Genomic DNA, 20910 nt, shown 5'->3' on the forward strand with positions numbered 1-20910 from the left:
TGACGAGTCATTGACTGCACTTGATGAGTCGGGGCAACATGGACTGCTGACCTTGACCATTGACTTTGACTTTGAACAAGGGTTGGCAAATTGATTTTAGGGGATATTTCGGGAAGTTGGAAATTTATGAGTATGGTTCTATGGTGAATAGGGGTGGTGGAGTTTGTGGTGGTGATTCGAGAGTTCAAGCCTATATTTCAAGTCGACGGTTATGAGCTGAGTTATCCTCGCTATACTTAAGGGTCTAAGGTACCAAGGCCGACCCTTTTGGATTGTTATCCTGATATGTTGTATTCACGAGTATTGTATGATCCGTTAGATTAGTATCCTGGTAGATGGGGTGTTATATGTCATTATGATCCATTAGATCAGTATCCCGGTAGATGGGATGTTATATGCCATTATGATCCATTAGATCAATATCCCGGTAGATGGGATGTTATATGTTGTAATGATTAGTTAGAACAATATCTTGGTAGATGGGATGGTATATGTTGTTATAATATGTTAGATCGGTATCCTGGTAGGTAAGGTGTTACATGTTCATATGATCTGTTAGATCAGTATCCTGATAGATAGGATGTGCTATGCTATTATGATTTGTTAGATCGGTTTGTCTTTCTATAGATTGTTATATGATTATTTGTTATATGCGCACATGTTTCTTGGCGGTTGAGGCTTATCTACTTTGTGCGACAGTGTCACACCCCCAAACCAGAACGGCGGAAACGTTTGGGGGCGAATGACTTCATGTGGTAACGTAACAAATGAATACATAGTAAAGAAAGCAATACAACCATCATATATATAATTGAAAGTTTACATTGTTTAAAAGTATACATGTTCAAAATCAATTACATTATGATGTCAAAATATGAAATTAAACTGGCGTCGCAGCGTCCCTTCTCCAAAATCCATTTGTTACCTGTAATTACTGAATCTCTGGGACATACAAATAGTTTTGAAAGAGTAGATCAGCATTTAAGCTGGTGAGTTTCATAAGTATTTAATGACAATGTTTGTATGAAATGAAATGTTTTTGTTCTTTGTTTGCATGTTCCTAGAAAATCCTATATTTTCTACTAGTATAATTGTAACCTTCTTTCAGGGCAAATGCTTGTTTCTAGTAAATGTATGTAAGTATAAAGATTTCAATTTGTCTGAAAAACCCCGTAAATCATTGTGTTTTTAATACCCCATATGAGTTTTATAACCATGTTATTGACAAGGAATTTCTAACACAACGTTCTTTAGGCGTTGGAATGTTCTGACGTTTGTCACCCCAAAAGGTGGACTGTAGCTAACAATCAGGGCGCGGGTTGTCAAGCCCGTATAGATCTATACACAAACACCATGCTCCCCCTCCAAGGGATTCTGGTATATAATACTGGACTTGAAATGTGTACTCGAACGTACGTGAAGTTAATGTCTCACAAAACTTAGTATAAAATAGATTTACGTGTGAAAATGTTCGTTCGTTATTATATATGAAAGTAGCTTATCGAAATAGTATTTCCATGTTTGTAAAAGTTCGTAGTATTCTCGTGAAACTATATCTATTATAGTTTCCTAAAAGTATGTTTCATTTGTAAAATAAATCCTTAGTGAAAATGTTCACTTGTTATGAAAAGTGTAGTTTTTGTAGTGCCAAAATCGACACACAGAATGTAATATAAGCAAAGTATCTGATTTATATAAATACCTAAATTGTTTCTCATTTCAAAAGATAAAATGATGTTGTGGTATAATTTGCATATGAAAGTTTCCTTATAATAGTTTTAAATCACATATGATTCCTTTGATAAAACGCGTAAAGTGAAAGTTTATATAACACACGATAATAACCAAGTGTTTTACTTGTATTCCCCCCCCCCCCCCCCCCCCTTTAAAATCATGTAAAAGTACTCATAAAACATTTAAAAACGTGAATTATAGGGGTATGAACTGACTTGTAAGATCGGAGGTTGCGGGATGAAAAACCGGATAGAATTTCGGCTTGCGAAAGTGGATTTCCTCGGGATTCTTGGGAATCTCGGGGGCACGAATGACCTTCGGGACTCGAGCAAAGTGATCGGGGCTTCGGGGTAGTGCAGGCACGGAAATCGAGGCAAGATCGTGAGAGAAATGAGATAGATGAGGTCTTTTTCACGGAACCCTCGCATCTCTATTTATAGGGGTCTGAGAAGCCTCGGTACGCAGGGCGTACTCGTGCGTCATGCGTGACCGAGTCCTCGACTGCCTCGGCTTCGGATGGGACGGGACGGACAGGCTAGCATAAGGGCGACGTGGACGAACCGAGACCAAGGCCTCGCGTACGTGGGGCGTACGGGGTTACGCGACGTGTAACTCGGATGAACATGCTGACTCCCCCTTCGGATAATACCGGATTATTGAATTAAATTTATATATAATTTATTTAATAAACTTCAAAAATTCATATCTTCTTCATACGAACTCCGTTTTCGACGTTCTTTATATCCCCGCGAAGGTGAGACCATACTCTACAACTTTTGTTTAGATTCCGTCAGCAAATTCCGAAATTATTTTTATTATTTATTTTTAAAAGGTCGCGGTAAGAAAATTTCTTTAGAAATTCATAACTTCTTTATCTGACGTCGGTTTTTGCCAGACTTTTTACCACTGAAATACCATTGTTGAGACCTTCGATTCTCGTTTAGGTCATTCCGGCCAAAAGTCACTCGATCTCTGATTCAAGTTTTTAGCCATCTGCCGTTAAGCCGAACTTGAAAAATTCCTAACTTTCTTATACGAAGTCGGATTTGAGCGTTCTTTTTACGTACGATCACGGTTTAATGACATCTATCATAAAAGGTAATTTAATTAGTGATTTTTGGATATTTTATTTTCGAAGTAAATTTCATTACAACTAACGTAGTTACAATACTTGACTTTTTAGGTCGTTTATATGTAGTTGAAATATCGGGTTGTCACAGACAGCCAATAGACCTGGGCATTCCAACCTGTTGGTCATGGTCCGTGAGTATTCCATCCCGAGGATGATTGGAATAATAATATGTGGGTATTCCAACCTGTTGGTTGTGGGCCTCGGGTTTTCCATCCTGAGGATGATTGGACCCATAGTATGTTGGCATTCCTACCGGATGGTTGAGGGCCTGGGGTATTCCAACACGATGGTTGACTTGACCCATAGTATGTTGTTTATGATTATATGTTTATTATTGAGTGTATGGGAATTTTGGGGGAACTCACTAATCTCTAAGGCTTACAGTTTCAAGTTTATTGTTTCAGGTACATCAGGGGACCACGATAAGGCAAAGGCGTGATTGTACCGCTCCTCAATTTTATGACTTTGTTTGTGGGAGACTCTGATATAGACTATTTTGAAAACAAATTTGTAATAATTATTGGTTTTTAAATGTATTAAAAAGTTTAAATTTGGCATGATTTTTATGGGTGTTACAAGTTTGTATAAGAGACTTGGTTTGAGTGAATTGGAGAAAAATTCGTGTGAATCCAGTCTCAAACCAAGGAAGGATTTTCAAAAAAAATTAAAATGGTTTTCAAAATGAAAAAAGGAGGATGCAGGGTGTACGATCTGTCGGAGCTAGTAAGTAGACCCCAAAATACTACACGGTTATTTGATATTGTGATATGTTAGAACAACATCCTACTACTAGGCTAGGGATCTTCAGGAATTCCATGATAAAATTGTCTGATTACATGATGCCTGCTAGCCTAGGGTTTCCTTATATGAGATTGACATCATTATTGTAGTTGCTTGTGTATGTATCACGGTTGTACATAATTAAGATCATATAGCTGAGAGTGTTTGATTTAGCCTTATGTTTTGTTCTTGTTGATTAAGGGCTTAGGGTAGCATCAAATATTCGAAAGTCTATAGGGTCCAGCGTTATGTATGGCTAGCATACACTAGTGCTTCAGGGTTGATGGAAGTTTCATGGATGAGTGAGTTGTGTGAGGCCGGTAGGTCGATGTGAGACAGTAAACTTTACTCTAGGAGTGAGGATTAAGCGACCACCATGTGAACATATATTTTTAGGGCGTTGTGGTGATACTTGAGATAAATATGGGTAGGTGTGTAAGGCAGTATGGGCCCGTACTACTCAATCACAGGACCCATACGCGTAGCAAGGAAGTCAGAACCCCTAGGATTTAGTCGAGAGTTGGTTCCCTGTTATTTATTCGGACTATCTGATATCTTCCTGTTATATTTTTCAGTATGGTGGTTATGAGGCATTTTGTGACTAGATCCGAATCGGGATCAGGATAGGGCGATCATGAGGCCCCGGCCGCACCTGAGGTTATCAGCCAGGAGGGGCCAGTGTTGACAGATGACCGTAACAGGGAGATCATCTGCGATGAGGTGGTCGAGATTGTTTGGGGTCAGATTCTAGAGTTGTTTGGGTTTATCAAGACTGCTATGATGGAGTACTTCGATGACAGATATGCAACCCTTGTGGAGATGGCTGCCGCTGCAGCCGCATCAGCTGTAACAGTGGCAGGAGGAGGAGTAGGAGCCAGTTGGGGCTTCCAGTATAGGAACTTCGATAACACGAATCCCCCTATTTTTTGATGGGACCCAGGACCCCATCAAGGCTATGAGGTGGGTTTCTGATGTGGAGGGGTTTCAGAAGGTCTGGTGTGCTCTAAACCTGCTGAGGTCCGAGGCCAAGGACTGGTGGAGATTGATGATAGGGTCGTATACTGATGATCAGAGAGCTGCTGTTACTTGGAAGCAGTTCAGGGATATGTTACGCACCTGTTACATCCCTTGGGTTGAGCGATAATGATTGGCTTAGGAGTTTTTGAGTTTGAGATAGGACGGGGAGTCGGTGACGGAGATCACTCGCATGTTCACAGAGAGGGCGATGTTCTGCCTAAAGTTTGCTACTGAGCAGGCTCAGATGAGACGTTATCTGAGCATGCTCAAGACTGACATCTGATAGTTTCTATCTACCCAACGATGTGATACTCTTCTGGATTTATAGGAGGCCGCAAGGCGGCGTGAGTTGAAAGATTGAGTTGTAGTCGAGGGAGCAGCGCCAGGACCCGATGCAGTCGCAGTCGACACCGAAGCGGTCTAAGACCGCTAATACCAGGATTGGGGGACAGTCAGGTTACACTTGTGGGATGTGCAGAAAGGCTCATTCACGGACGTGACGATCAGGGAGTGAGTGCCACCGATGTGGCAAGCAGGGCCATCTGGCTAGGGATTATAGACAACAGACTCTAGCTCCCGGAGTCAGACTTTGTTATCATTGTGAGCAGGTGGGCCATATGAAGGACCAATGTCCTCTACTAGTTACCAAGCCGTCACAGGCTCCATGTCGCCTACATTAAGGATAGTGGATGGGATGCCAGTTAAGTCAGAGCTTTCGAGCGCTCAGGGGCGTGCCTTCCAGCTTACTGCCAAGGAAACCGGAGTAGCGCCAGACGTGGTTGCTGGCATGTTTCTATCCTTTATTTCTTTTATTATATATGTTTTATACTTATTTGTTGTACGTGTGTTTAGGTACGTTTTTAGTGAACTCCTTGCCTGCATTGGTTTTATTTGACTTGGGGGCGAGTCATTCATTTGTATCACTATATTTAGTAGGGAGTTTAGTGTGCCAGTAGGCGAGCTAGAGTGTCGATTGCAAGTCTCTATCGCCAACAAACACGAGATTTCTGCTTCTTCGGTCAACTGAGGATGTGAGTTGGAGATCTTTGTGGTGTCCTTCCCGATAGACTTGATTTTGATTCCCATGGGGGAGGTGTGCATGATTGTGGGGATGGTCTGGCTTAGTCGATTTGATGCCATGATTGATTGCTAGCGTCAATGGGTGGTAGTTCGAACCCCAAGTGGGGGAGAACTGATTGTATATGGCGAGGGCATTAGAGTGGGATCAGGGTTCTGTTTAGCTGTTAGGGCTTGTCAATATATTCAGCAAGGGTGTGCGGGATACCTAGCGTGTGTGGTGGATATGTGAGCCAAGCATCAAATTTCAGTTTCAGAGGTTCCAGTAGTCAGGGAGTTTGCTGATGATTTTCCAGAGAGTTTGAGGGATACCTCCGGAGAGGCAGGTTGAGTTTTGGATCGACCTGGTGCTGGGTGCGGCCCATATCACCAAGGCGTCGTACCGATTGGCACCACCAGAGATGCATGAGCTGTCATCACAGCTGCAGGAACCGTTGGGCAAGCAGTTCATACATCCAAGCAGTTCCCCATGGGGAGTGTCGATACTCTTCGTCAAGAAGAAGGACAGTTCGCACCGAATGTGCATTGATTATAGGGATTTGAACAAGTTGACGGTGAAGAACAGTTATCCACTCCCGAGGATAGATGATCTCTTTGATCAGCTGCAGGGTGCATCTTGGATTTCCAAGATAGATTTGATGTTTGGGTATCATCAGGTCCAGGTCAGAGAGGAAGACGTGGAGAAGACCGCGGTTTGGACCCGTTATGGACATTACGAGTTAGTGGTGATGCCATTTGGGCTCACCAACACACCGGCAGTATTTATGGACATGATGAATCGGGTTTACAGATCAATGCTTGATCGCTCAGTTATTGTGTTTATAGATGATGTATTGGTGAATTCCAAGAACCGAGAACAGCACGGGGAGAACCTCAGGAAGTTATTAGGAGTTCCGAGATAGGAATGGCTATATGCCAAGTTCTCGAAGTGTAAATTTTGGTTACAAGAGGTCCAGTTCCTCGGGCATCTCGTTAACTAGGAGCGGATTTTGGTCGACCCAGCCAAAATCGAGGCAGTCATGCAGTGGGAGGTGCCAAGATCTCCCTCAGATATCAGGAGTTTTCTGGTATTGGTAGGGTACTACCAGAGATTTATACGTGATTTATGCAAGATTGCAATACCCTTCACTCATATGATGAGGAAGGGGGTGGATTTCCGGTGGGGCCCTGAGCAGCATAGGGTGTTTGAGACCCTCAGACAGAGTTTGTAGTCTTGGCTCTCCCGTAGGGAGTTAAGGATTTTGTGGTGTTTTGTGATACATCCATCATAGGTTTGGGGGCGGTCCTCATGTAGAGAGGATGATTCATAGCCTACGCATCACGGTAGCTAACGCCGCATGAGACGAGATAACCTACACATGATTTGGAGTTGGGAGCAGTGGTTTTCCCTCTCAAGATTTGGAGACATTACCTCTATGGGGTCCCCTGTACCATTTACACGAATCACAAGAGCCTGAGACACATCATGGATCAGCCAAACCTGAACATGAGACAACGTAGGTGGCTGGATGTAGTCAAGGACTACGACTGTGAGATCCTTTACCACCTTAGTAAAGTGAATGTGGTGGCGGACACTCTAAGTCGCAAGTACCCTAACGATATGTATGAAGATATCGGTGGATTATCTACTTGTGAGTTTGATTAGAGATGCTTGTGAGTTTGATTAGAGATGCTCAGGCTGAGGGCATGCGACCAGAGAACTGGAAACTAGAGAGGATCAAGGGCGAGAACACCGGTTTGTGCAGGATAATCGGGGATTATTGACCTGATGCAGTCGGGTATGGGTACCGATGTCTGGTGGGGTCAGACAGATAGTCATGGAGGAGGCTCACAAGTCTTACTTTTCTATTCACCCAGGGGCCACCAAGAAGTATCGGGACTTGAGTTTGAGTTACTGGAGGTCGTGCATGAAGTGAGAAATTGCTTGGTACATCGAGAGGTGCTTGATCTGTAGGATGGTCAAGGCCGAGCATCAGAGGCCGCATGGCCAGCTGCATCCCCTAGAGATTCCCATGTGGAAATGGGAGGAGATCACGATGGACTTCATTACCAATCTACTGAGGATGACAAAGGGTTTGATGCTATATGGGCTATTGTAGATTGATTGACCAAGAATGCCAATTTCTTGGCCATACGGGTGAGTTCATCGGCCGAGAAGTTGGCCGACGTATATGTCCACGAGATCGTCGCTCGCCATGGGGTTTTGGTCTCCATTGTTTCTGACTGAGATGTTAGATTTATATCCCGTTTCTGCTAGAAGTTCCATGAGGAATTGGGCACGCGACTTCATTTTAGTATAGCTTTTCATCCATAAAGCGACAGTCAGAGCGAGCGGACCATTCAGACCCTCGAGGATATGTTGAGGGAGTGTGTCATTGTCTTCAATGGGAGTTGGGATTCCCAACTACCCCTTGTAGAGTTCACCAACAACTACAACTATCATTCTAGCATTGGCGCGCCGCCTTTCGAGCTGTTGTATGGCCGGAAATGTCGCACCCTGGTTTGTTGGGGTGAGGTTGGACACATGGTGATGGGACGGATGGAGGTAGTCTTGCAGACTACCGAGAAGATTCAACGGATTAGACAGCCGCTACAGACCGCTTAGAGTCGGCAGAAGAGTTACGCCAACAAACGCTGATCTGAGTTAGAGTTCCAAGTTAGTGACATGGTACTCCTGAAGTTCTCACCCTGGAAGGGTGTGATCCACTTCAGGAAGAGAGGGAAATTAGGCCCCCGATATATTGGTCCATTTAGGATCGTTTCCAGGGTTGGCAAGGTGGCATACAGGTTAGAGCTATCAGAGGAGCTCAATCGGATTCACATCACTTTTCACGTTTCACAATTGTGGAAGTACATTCTGGATGAGGAGGCAGTAGTATCATTGGATGACATTCAGGTCGATGAGCACTTGAATTATGTTGAGAGGCCCATGGCCATTCTGGAGAGGAAGGTGAAGGTTTTGCGGAACAAATAGATACCTTTGGTAAAGGTACAATGGGAGCACCGAAGAGGGTCCAAGTGGACGTGGGAGCCGGAAGCGGAAATACGGGAGCACTATCCAGGGTTGTTCACCACAACAGACTCCAAGGACAAAGTTTAGTTCAAGTGGGGGACAATTGTAATACCCCGACTTTCTAGTATAATAATTTTATGGCTTTAATTTTTATAAATTGCAAGGTCTACTCGACTAGTTGGATGCACTGACTCGTCGAGTAGAAGCGGGTTAGGCCATTGTTTAAGTGACCTACTCGACGAGTCCAAGATAGGACTTGATGAGTAGGAGCTGGAGGATGAAACCCTAATTTCCAGGGTTTTGCACCCTATTTAAAGGATAATTAGTCCCCCTTAGCCCCCTTACAGCCTCTTGAGAGTCCAGCAAACCCTAATCCGTGTGTATGCTCCATTTTTGTGTGTTTTAAGCTTTGGAATCTGGATCTTAGTGAGAGGAGCTTGAAGATCAAGTAGATAGCAGCAAGGAATGTGTGTGGATCTGAAGTCTACCTCAGTTTAGTATCATTAAAAGGTATCAAGTCTTTATCTTGACCTCATTTCTTTCTAGATCTCATTTGGTTAAAGATTAGGGCTTTCCTAGCATATTAGGAAGCTATTCTTTGGTATGAAGCTAAGATCTGAAGTTGCAACTTCAGATCTGAACTCTATTTGGTCTGTAAGTCCATAAAGCTTCCATATTTAGCAAGTGTGAACCTCCCCTTAGGTGTAAAACTCCGTTTCAAGCTTGGTTTTGACATTATAAGTCATTAAAGCCTTGCATGCACATAAAGTTTGCAACTTTACGTGATAAACATGCCTTAGGAAGCTGGATATGCAATATGGAACCTTAAAATGGCATAATAAGCATCTAAATGGATAATGGACTGAAGGAACTCGACAAGTTGCATGGCCAACTTGGTGAGTCCGATGAAGATAGTCGTGTAAGGACTTCTGCATAGGCTTGGCGAATCAGTGGGGTGACTCGGCGAGTCAAGTGGGGCTTTCCCGACGTTTGGACACACATGAACTCCGCGAGGTGAAGGAAAACTCGATGAGTCGGTGGGAAGGGATCTCATGACTACTCGAGTTCTGGAAGGACTCGACGAGTCATTGACTGCACTCGACGAGTGGGGTCAACATGGACTATTGACCTTGACTGTTGACTTTGAATTTGACCAAGGGTTGGCTAATTGAGTTTTTGGGATATTTAGGGAAGTTGGAAATTTATGTGTGTGGTTCTATAGTGAATATAGGTGGTGGAGTTTGTGGTGGTGATCCGAGAGTTAGAGCCTATATTTCGAGTTGACAGTTAAGAGGTGAGTTATCCTCAATATACTTAAGGGTCTAAGGCACTAAGGGCGGACCTTTTGGATTGCTATCCTGGGATGCTGTATGCTCGAGTATTGTATTATCCATTAGATCAGTATCCTGGTAGATGGGGTGTTATCTGCTGTTATGATCCATTAGATCAGTATCCCGGTAGATGGGACGTTATATGTCGTTATGATCCGTTTGATCAGTATCCCGGTAGATGGGATGTTATATTTCGTAATGATCCGTTATATCAGTATCCTAGTAGATGGGATGTTATATTCCATTATGATTTGTTAGATCAATATCCTGGTAGGTAGGATGTTACATGTTTATACGATCTGTTAGATCAATATCCTAATATATAGGATGTGCTATGCTATTAGCATATGTTAAATCAGTTTGTCTATCTATAGACTGTTATATGATTATTTGTTATATGTGCACATGTTGTTTGGCGGTTGAGGCTTATCTACTTTATGCGAAGCCAATAGACCTGGGCATTCCAACCGGTTGGTTGTGGGCCATGAGTATTCCATCCTAAGGATGATTAGACTCATAGTGTGTGGGTATTCCAACTTATTGGTTGTGGGTCTGGGGTATTCCATCCTTAGGATGACTGGATCCATAGTATGTTGGCATTCCAACCAGATGGTTGAGGGTCTGGGGTATTCCAACCCGATGGTTGACTTGACCCATATTATGTTGTTTATGATTATATGTGTATTACTGAGTGAATGGGTATTTTCGGGGAACTCACTAAGCTCTCAGGCTTACATTTTCAGTTTATTGTTTCAGGTACATTAGGGGACCGTGGAAAGGCAAAGACATGATCATACCGCTCCTCACTTTTATGACTTTGTTTCTGGGAGACTCTGATATAGACTATTTTGAAAACAAATTTGTAATAACTACTGGTTTTTAAATGTTTTAAAGAGTTTAAATTTGGCATGATTTTATGGGTGTTACAAAATTGGTGATTTTGAAGGTCTGAAATTGGTAATGGATAGGGTTGCGTTAATTGATGCAAGTATTCAAAATGTTTTTCCAAATGTTGTACATGGCTTGTGTGGTTTTCATCTAATAGGAAACATAGTGCACACATTTGAAAAAAAAACAACAATTTTATTTTTTAAGCTTGTAAGAGCTTACAAGACCATCGAGTTTAATCAATATTGAGGGAGACTTTGTACTCTTAGACCAAATGTAGCAGCGTACCTTAGTTAAATTCCATGTGATAAATAGACTAGTTCCTTTGCCCTACCATGAGGTACGATTATTTGACATCCAACAGTGCAAAGTCCATGAATGTTGTATCAAAACATGCAAAGAAGTTGCCTATATTACCACTTCTTGAGTTCTTCCGCACGCTTATGCAGAATTGGTTTTGCCAACGTCAGGTGACTGCAGGTAAGATTAAATTTTTGTCAAATTGAACGATAAATGCCATATATAATGGTATATCACTGTTTTAACAGAAAAAAAGAACAACAATACTTACGAAGTGGTCCGAAGCAATGGTTAAAAAAATAAAGACTGGATAACAGGATGGTCGGTATCTGGTGTTGACAATGCAACATATCAAGTCCATGACTTCAAAATTGGTAGCGTAGTTGACTTGAGACTAAATAGTTTTTCTTCCAATTATTGGCAACTAACTGGTTATCCTTATGGTCATGTGATAATGGTTTTAACGCACTTAAAAAATGAAAACTATGGGAATATAGCTATAGATGCTTATAAAATTGAAACATATCGAAGAACGTACGAGGAGGCCATCTACCCCCTAATAGAACATGGTGATTAGGAGGTTCCTAATGACCTTATGGTTGTTAACCCTCTAGTAATAGAAATACGGCAAGCGGGTAGACCGAAAAACACCAACCATATCCCCTCACAAGGTGAGGAACCGAAAAAAAGAAGATGTACTAGATGCCATAGTACAACACATAATGCAAGGACGTGTAAGGAAATTTTCCCAAAGAAGCAAAATAAAAGTAGAAAACATAGTGGGGGCTTCAAGAAGTAGGACAAAACCGAGAGAAGACGAAGGGACGCAAGCAACAGAAACCCAACAAAAGCAGGAGGCAAAAATCCTTGGGATGCAAGAAATAGAAAATCAAGGGATGCAAGACTCACAAAACCAATGGCCGAAATATGAAGAAGGAACATACTTTCCGTGGTTCGATTTGAATGAATGAAGTTTATTTTAAAAAGTGTTTATTAAGAAGTTTTCATAGGACAAAAAAATTTAGTATTCCAATAAACTTTTGCATTACTATTTCTTCAACTCCGCAACAAAATATTGTTAATTCCACGGTACTATTTCATCTACTTTATATCAAATAGTGTTCTTTCCACAATATTAATATTTTATTATATTAAAATTACGTTTTCATCAGTAAGGATTTTACTATAAAATGACTTTTGAATGCATATGATTTCATCTACTCAGTACCCTTTCTTTGATTCATTTTTCTAAAAAAAATTACTCCTCAATTTTCACTCACAATGGGTTCCAGACCACAGAGCGTTGAGGAGAACTTACGTCTAACTCGTGCATATATTACTACGTGTGAGAGCATCAGTGTGAATGATCCAAGTTTTTGGACCCGTTTAACTTATACCTTCAACGTTGATCCTCAAGCCACTGCAGGAAACTATCATAACACCGTTGATACTAAAGCAAAATGGTATGAAGTAAAAACAAAAAATTTGTTATTCAACGATCTTTATAACAAAATTGATGACACACAGTTGAATGAAGATGAGGAAGTGATTTTGGAGGCGGCGAAAGAGGAATACAAATCCATTAGCAACAGGTCGGAATTCGAGTATGAAGCCCCTTAGAATCTTGTAAAAGATCTCCAATGTTTTTAATTTGTATTGTGGTTGTAGTAGGTTATTTTTATGTACTTGGTTTTTATTAGGTTATTTAGATTTATTTGGTTATTTTAAGGTTATTTATATGTACTACTCTGTATCAGGTTATTTTTATGTATTTGGTTTTTATTACGTTGCTTTCATCATCTGTGTAATAAACTACAAACACCACAAATACAAATATTTTGAGTTGTTTTCTACTTTATTCCAAGGAACAGAACCTACAAACACTACAAATACATGGAAAAAGAAAACACAAACCTTACAAATAATAGGATAAAGAAGTAGCAAACATTACGCATAAAACATTACTGTCTACACAAAATATTGTTTTTTAACCAGATTCCAAACGTCCTCATATTCGAACTCACTTCCATTACGCTCCATCATGTAATGCTCTTTAAGAACTTGTAAAATTTCTTCATCGTCTTCGTAATAATATGGCCTATTATTAACATAATTATATCATCGATTGAACCATATGATTTTTCCTTTAATTCCATCCACTTATTAACAATATCTTCTTTAAGCAGGTGTTATCCTTCTCCCATCTCACGGTTGAACAAACCTATTTTCGGGTCCATTCATCACCAACAAGGCAATGAGAGGGAGCTATTGGTGTTACACCCTCGTAAAGTCGAACTTCATGTTAGGACCATCACTTTTGTTGTCATCCATGGACGTGGAGCATCGGATGATGTCGTTGCATTTGAAAAAGTTGGTACATTGCATGCTATTTCATAATAAAGGTGTGACTTTATTGAAGAATAAATGATTTCTTAAATAAGAAAAATGGCTATTAGTTGGCTCTGCAGAATGAGAAACAACTTTTAGGACTGACAAACAACTTTGCTAATTCCCAAATAGTTATGTGGACTTAAAAACAACTTTGTAGATTTCCAAACAGCTTTGTGGATTCATAAATAGTTCTGCCGAATAATGAATATGGATTTCGTTTAAGTTGGACAACTATTTTAATTTTTAGAACTTGTGGAAAGCCGTGAAAATGAGTTCATTAAATGAGGTGTTAAAAAAAGTTTCTCCAACTTACCGATTTTCTTTCATAATCTTCAAATAACCAATCCTAATACCTTCACATACATTAAGAAAGATTCATATGATCGTTTCCAATTTTGTTTTGTGGCATTGGGATGCGTGGTATGTAATCTTTTATACTAATTTTTTTTGTTATTAGAAGGTTTTCGATTTTCTAATATTTTTATCTTTACTTGCAGATTAGTACGTTTCTCATGTCTATGATACCAATCATATTCGTTGGTCATGTACCTCTTATTGGGACTTACATAACATCCATGTACATTATGGTTGCTTTAGATGGAAATCATGAAATCCTTCTCATAGAATTTGCTTTGGGAACCATAAACTGTGATGAGCCATGGGTATGGTTCACGAGGAGTCTGAAAGAATATTTAGTTGGCAGTACGAAAGTTGGTTTCACAAGTCATATGCCTGACTCCATAGACTTTGTGATCGAGAGAGTCTACCACGATTCATATCATGGCTATTATTGTTAAAATATAGCAGAGAAAATACAGACTTCCACCGGAAACAATACAATTGAGCAATGGAAGACATGCAAAACATATAATTTGTCTAATTTTTATGTGAGTTTGAACAACTTACAAAATGAGGTGAATGAGAATGATCTTCACTGGCTTGATTCCCTAAAGTACGTTTCAATGTGAAATTCATTGACGTTCTTGATGTCATCAATTGGATAAGAACAAATAGGCATGAGTTACCAATAACAACAATCATTCAAATGGTCCATGACTCCATGCAGGGAGTGTATGTTCAACGTGCTGCATTCGGATGTAAGAACGACATGTTATTATACATTATCATATCATAATTTTTATTTGATGATTTAGTTAATTTCATAGGGGAATTTCATGGTCTTCTGACCCCTTATGCACTTACGGCGCTTCAAAAAAGATTTATCAACTCTAATGGTTGTAGGGATAGGCATATTGTTGGCAACATATATGAAAGTAAGTATTTAACCACTGAATCCATGCAATTAGAACGTGGGATTTGTACTTGCGGGAAATGGAAAAAATGTGGTATACCTTGTGATCACACTATAGCATCACTACAAAGATTTGAAATTGATGAAATCCAGCTTATGATAAATTTAAAGTTACCTACTGCGGTGTATCAAAATGCTTATGAAACTGAGACGGTGAATCCTATTCCAATCCTTATGCATTAGAAATACCAGTTGAAAGTGTTGTCATCTTACCTCCACGACAATTTACTTGAATTGTAATGTATGGATCACAACAAATATTAGTTTGTATTTACTTTTATGTTAACCTTAGTTTTGGTCCGTTGGTGTTGATATCTTTTAATAAATAATGTGTACCTTTTAATTAATAATATTTACCTTTTAATAAATAATTTAAACCTTAGTTTTGGTCCGTTCCCGACAAACGGCTCTGCAAACTGACAGACAGCTCTGCAGACTGACAAACAGCTTTGTGGACTTGAAGGGTGTATAAATTGTCATAAATGATCGGTGAATTTTTGGTAAAGAGTTACAACTTATTACGAATTTTAATATGAGTTCATCTTCAAATTTCTATATTTACTCGTGCAATAAAGTTGATTGTTACTATTGTGATATGAGAGAGCTTTTTCTTGCACTGTCACCAAAGATGAGCGGGCCATATATGTCTTATATTTTGGAACAATTATAATGGGCTGAAGAATAATAAAATATAGATAAAGAGTCATCTCGGGGTTTCACTGAACGTCATGACGTCATTGCGGCAGAGTGCAATGAGGCTGAGGAAAGGATGCAGAATTATAAAAATAAAATCAAATAACATGAAGAATAGATAAAAAAAAGACTAAGAAGACTATCAAAATGACTGAAAAATGGCTTGCTAAGAAGGATGCACAAATGATAGATCTTGGGGAGACAAATGATAGTTTTGAAGATAAACTAAGAATTATGGACGACTATATAACAATGGAGAAAAATAAGTATCCATTGCAGTTCCCTTAAGATAATTACTGTTATTGTACGTTTATTTTGTGTTTTTGGTTTGTTATATGTATTACCTTCGAGTTTAAGTTATTTGATGAAATTAACTTTACTAGTAATGATGCACTAATATAATCATAAAATAAATGTCTAGTCTTAAAACAGTAATAAAACTACACAATCCAACTACACAAGCAACCTCTAATTGCCCAAATAATTCTTGCCATCCTATTACGGTAACCATTTCCATGAACATGCACACATATACTCCACAATCTCCTCTACCTCCTTCTTCCTGCTGCGGGACGTTTTCACCTTCAATAAATTCCACCAAAGTAGGTTTCTATCTATTGGGAAAATGCTTCCAATATGAAGTTTTCTCTAGTTCACTTAAAATACTATCACCTGAGGTTTTGAAACAACATTTTTCCCCATGATCTTTGAAGTAACCACACCATTTAGCTGAATCGTATATGGTCACTTTCCATGTAATGAGATTTAACTCGGCCAAAAACCAATGAATTTGCGGGACGTTGATGAGAATTAAAACCTACATAAAAATGTTAAATTATATATATATATATATATAGATATATATATATATATATATATATATATATATATATATATATATACATTTAAAAATATATATGTAAAATTTGAAAATTATATGATATATAGATAAATATACTAACCCGATCAATATCCTTCCAATGAGGTCCACCAACTTTCTTTGCTGCTATTCGCCTCAAATAAAGATTCTCCCCAGCTTCTAAAGTGGTGCCATGAGGATTAATAGTCGCCCACCTAGCATTCAAGGGATTGATTTCATTGAGCAACCGGTGGCAACTCCACATACGTAGCAGGTGACTCTTTCTCCAAACCACCAAAAAATGTTTCATCATGGCCATCCATATTATCGAAATCATTCACACCAAATTGTCTTTCATTTTCCCATTTTTCAATTTTTGTGGTTATCAAATGATTAATAACGCCCGTTAACTTGTCTATTTTGCTTCCTTGTGAGGTGTTGTGCTCTACACCACGACCATGAGAGGGTGAGATGATGTAATCTGCTTCCTGGAACTGACAGTATTGAGGTGACGCAGAGCGTTGTTTAGGGGGATCTATTGCATCGGTGGAGACTCCACTCCGTCCAAAGTCCAACTCAGATACTGCGAATAGAATGACAATTGGATCTCAAATTCTGTTGCTTCAACAGCATGTTAAATGTTGTTTTCCTGCAAAATAAAAACTTTAACTTTAACTACATACCAATTTTTACTATATAATACTTTATAAGGAATGTATAAGTACCAGTAACACGTCTAATATATGTAAACATGGCTCGACGGTTAATTGTGTTTCTATTCTCCATGCCCTCATTCTTGGAAATTCATTTGCGGTGTGATAGGCATACTTCAAAGCTTCTGGAAATGTGTCTAAAATCCATATCTAATATAAATTTAGCATGTTAAGATTTGTCGATGATTATAAACACTTTAAAATGTGTAATATTAATTGCACGTAAAACTAACCTTAAACAGGAAGTGAAAACCGGTTACTGTATACTTCAACGTCTCCATGGGACCCACACTGGCTTGATCTCGTAAATATATGTAGATTTTCCTATAGCAGAGTCGTAATTGTGTTTCATTATACCTCCATAAAAGTGTACTCCATGCAAACCTATCGTAATCATTATAATTAATATAAATCATCTTGTAGCTATAAATAAATAGTAAATTTACTACCTGTTCCAATTATATACATTATCGGCGAGCTCAAACGCTACCGACGAAATGCACGTATTTGTATCATGTCCTATGAGACCTTTCAACAAAAACAACATATTCATAATCATTACCGCATCATCATCGCTACAAGTCAAAAGTGTTGGCCCTTTGATGTACTCATCTATATATTTTAGCCGTAAATCTTCATCTCTCAAATTTGGGAACAACCGACTCCGTAACAATGGTAGAATCTGGATTTTTGTGATCTATTACACTACCATACACTACACAACATAATGTTAATTCAATAACACATTTTTAAAATAGAAAAATCGATGTTACTAATACTAATTAGGGTTGCATATAAATTTCAAAACGAGGAACAGTTACATGAGTTCCATACCCATTGGATAAGACATCATCGTGTAATTCTTGCACTTTTCGGAATCGCCTCACCATTTCTCTTTTGTTCGATCCTTGGTCCGACAACAATCTCCATTGTCTTCGTTTTCGTCTTCCACATCAACTCCCCCAAAGAAACCCTATTTCCGCAGCGAAGGAAGCCAACAACGTCCTTTTTTTTGTAAATTTACTAAATTACCCCTGACACTTAAATCCTCAGAGAAATCCTATTTTCCCAGAGGCTTTAGCCGATCCGTAGAGTCCCCTATGTGGATCCGGTGGTCATTCTACAAATACTTCATTTTCATGGTTAAATTGTTAAACCCCCCACCCCCACCCCCACCCACCCACACACACACACATTTTATGGTTATTTGATGAAATTTCTCAAAAATAAATCACATTAAACACAATTTGTTATAAAATGATCCAAATATTATATCTTATGCTTAGACATGTCAAGGATGTGAAATCCATTTTGTGGGATGTGTAAGGTCTAAGAAAAGGGTAACTACACAAGCATCCAAATGTGCGAAGAAATGTATAATTAGGTTGTTTTGCATAGTGTTCGAAATAGGGTGACTAGTATTTGAGATTTGGTGTCATAGTTCAACTGTTGAGATATGTAGTTGTTTTGAAAGCATGCTCCAGAAATGTTTGCAGAAGAGATGAAGAACCAAAATAGATAACCCTTTTTTAAATAAGGATTAAATTTTGACATTTCACAAACCATTATGTTATAGAGTGTATGGACAAGAATTTTTCAGATAAAACATGCAGGTTTTTGATTTCACAATTAAAATGTGTTTTGACCATGGTTAAAAAAAATTAAATATGGGGAGAACCTAAGATTCGTGGAAAAAAATAATCCAAAATGGTCTCAAACGTCTAAATACAATAATTCAAAATGGTTTACTAGATGAATTATTTAAATGATATGAATGAAGTATGTGATTATTGCCAAATTGACATCGCCCACAAACTAAGGAGAGTTTATTTGTTGTAATATGAAGCTGGAATTTGAAACCGATATCGAATAATGAACTGTCACACGCATGGAAGCGTTAAGGGTGGATAAAGTGGACAGCTGTATATGATCCATATTTTTTTATTATATATTATATATATTTTTTATTCAAAAATGAAACTTATAATAACGATAAGAGTCTTTTTTCTGTCTCGTCTCTGGCCTTTGAATATATTTAATTTCTCAGGATCGCAAGTTGTTGGTGCCAAGCAATCAACATGGAGGGTGGTTGTCTATTTAATGACTAAAGGGATAACTTGTAGAGACTATTGTTAACAATTGTTAACTTATCCTTGGAGGATTTTGGTGTTCCATAAAATCTCTTAATAGAGCAACATATAAATTGGTTATCAAAAGTCAATTTAAAAACACTAGGAAAGTTTTTGGTTAATTTAGGAACAATATGTTTGAACTTTGTTTAATAAAAAATGTCTTGTGGGACTTGTCCTATATTGGAAATAATTGAGAGAAAAAAGTTATTCCTTATAAGCACTAGTAGATGATGAATACAATGGATGGGTTTCGAATGTGGTGTTAAGGTTACTAAGTTAGCAACTTTTTTTTAATTCCAATTTCGTTTATTTTATTTGTATTACTTTGTTGATTGCATGCTTCTATAATAACACAATAAACACATTAGGTACATACAATGTACCTAAAGAAAATGAACCAATATGTGAAATAAGAATTTGGTAACCATTACCTACTTGTAATATATTTAAACACTTTACTTCCACACTATGTACTACATATACATTATACCGAACCTAAAATCTTTATGATACAATGAAATATTAAAATGTAATACAATATATTTAAAAACAAACATGATTGTCTTTCGAATGTATGTATTACCAAACGAAAACACGTTTTAGCCACCAAAAACTTGATTTAGAAAAGAAGGGACAAACTCTAATGGCAAAGAAAGCAACGGGACTGCTTAAAAAGGGTATAAATGGAATCTAGAAATGAGTTGATATGAAAGTGGTGGTTTTGATGAGAGTTTGACATTCTTTAAAACATATTTGCATACCCATTTAAGCATGGATCCACTTGTGATTTAAACCCGTGCCCACCCTTTTTGTGGGGTATCCCAACTATTTATGGAAGACTATCAAAATGGTTTTCACAAGTTGAGCATGAGGTACTTTGGTGGGTAACAACAAGAAGGGTTAAATAGTTTGATAGAAATAATAAAAATGAAATTATTTATTTATTTTGATGTTATTTTTATTGTAGTATTGTATTTAGAAAACTATATCAGATTACAAAAGTTATTTAAATAGTTAACAAGAAAAATAACAGGAGATGTATGCACTATAAATGTGTAGATTTGAAGGAAAATGATTAAATTATAAAAGTTATAAGTAAAATATTTCATAGATATATAGAAAGAATAATTTATAAAAAAAAAATGGTTATATACGTTGCCTGATTGCGTCTGGTCAAATAAATACAAAAAACAAAGGTTTGGGAATGAGGCCCAAAAATAAAAGAAAAAGTGAGTTGGTGAAGCCCAATACTAGCCCAGATACCCGAAAGTGTTTATTAATTTTTATTTTTGTTTTGTTGTCTTTTTTTTTTTTACAACAAAATGCATTAGGAAAAAAAAAAAATAGAAACAAACCGAGCGGGTAGCTGGAACGGTATAGGAGGATGAACAAAAACAAAATACAAAAGTGAAGCTAAAAATGCAAGGAAAGCTAAAACAAGATCGGAAAATAGGAAATGTAGCACCAAGAAGATTTAAGTTTTGATGAAATGGAAATTAATATATAACTTTTATCAGAAAGACTCAACGATTGGGGAC

This window comes from Lactuca saligna, chromosome 5, assembly GCF_052625555.1.
Source record: "Lactuca saligna cultivar CGN05327 chromosome 5, ASM5262555v1, whole genome shotgun sequence".
Taxonomy (NCBI): Eukaryota; Viridiplantae; Streptophyta; class Magnoliopsida; order Asterales; family Asteraceae; genus Lactuca; species Lactuca saligna.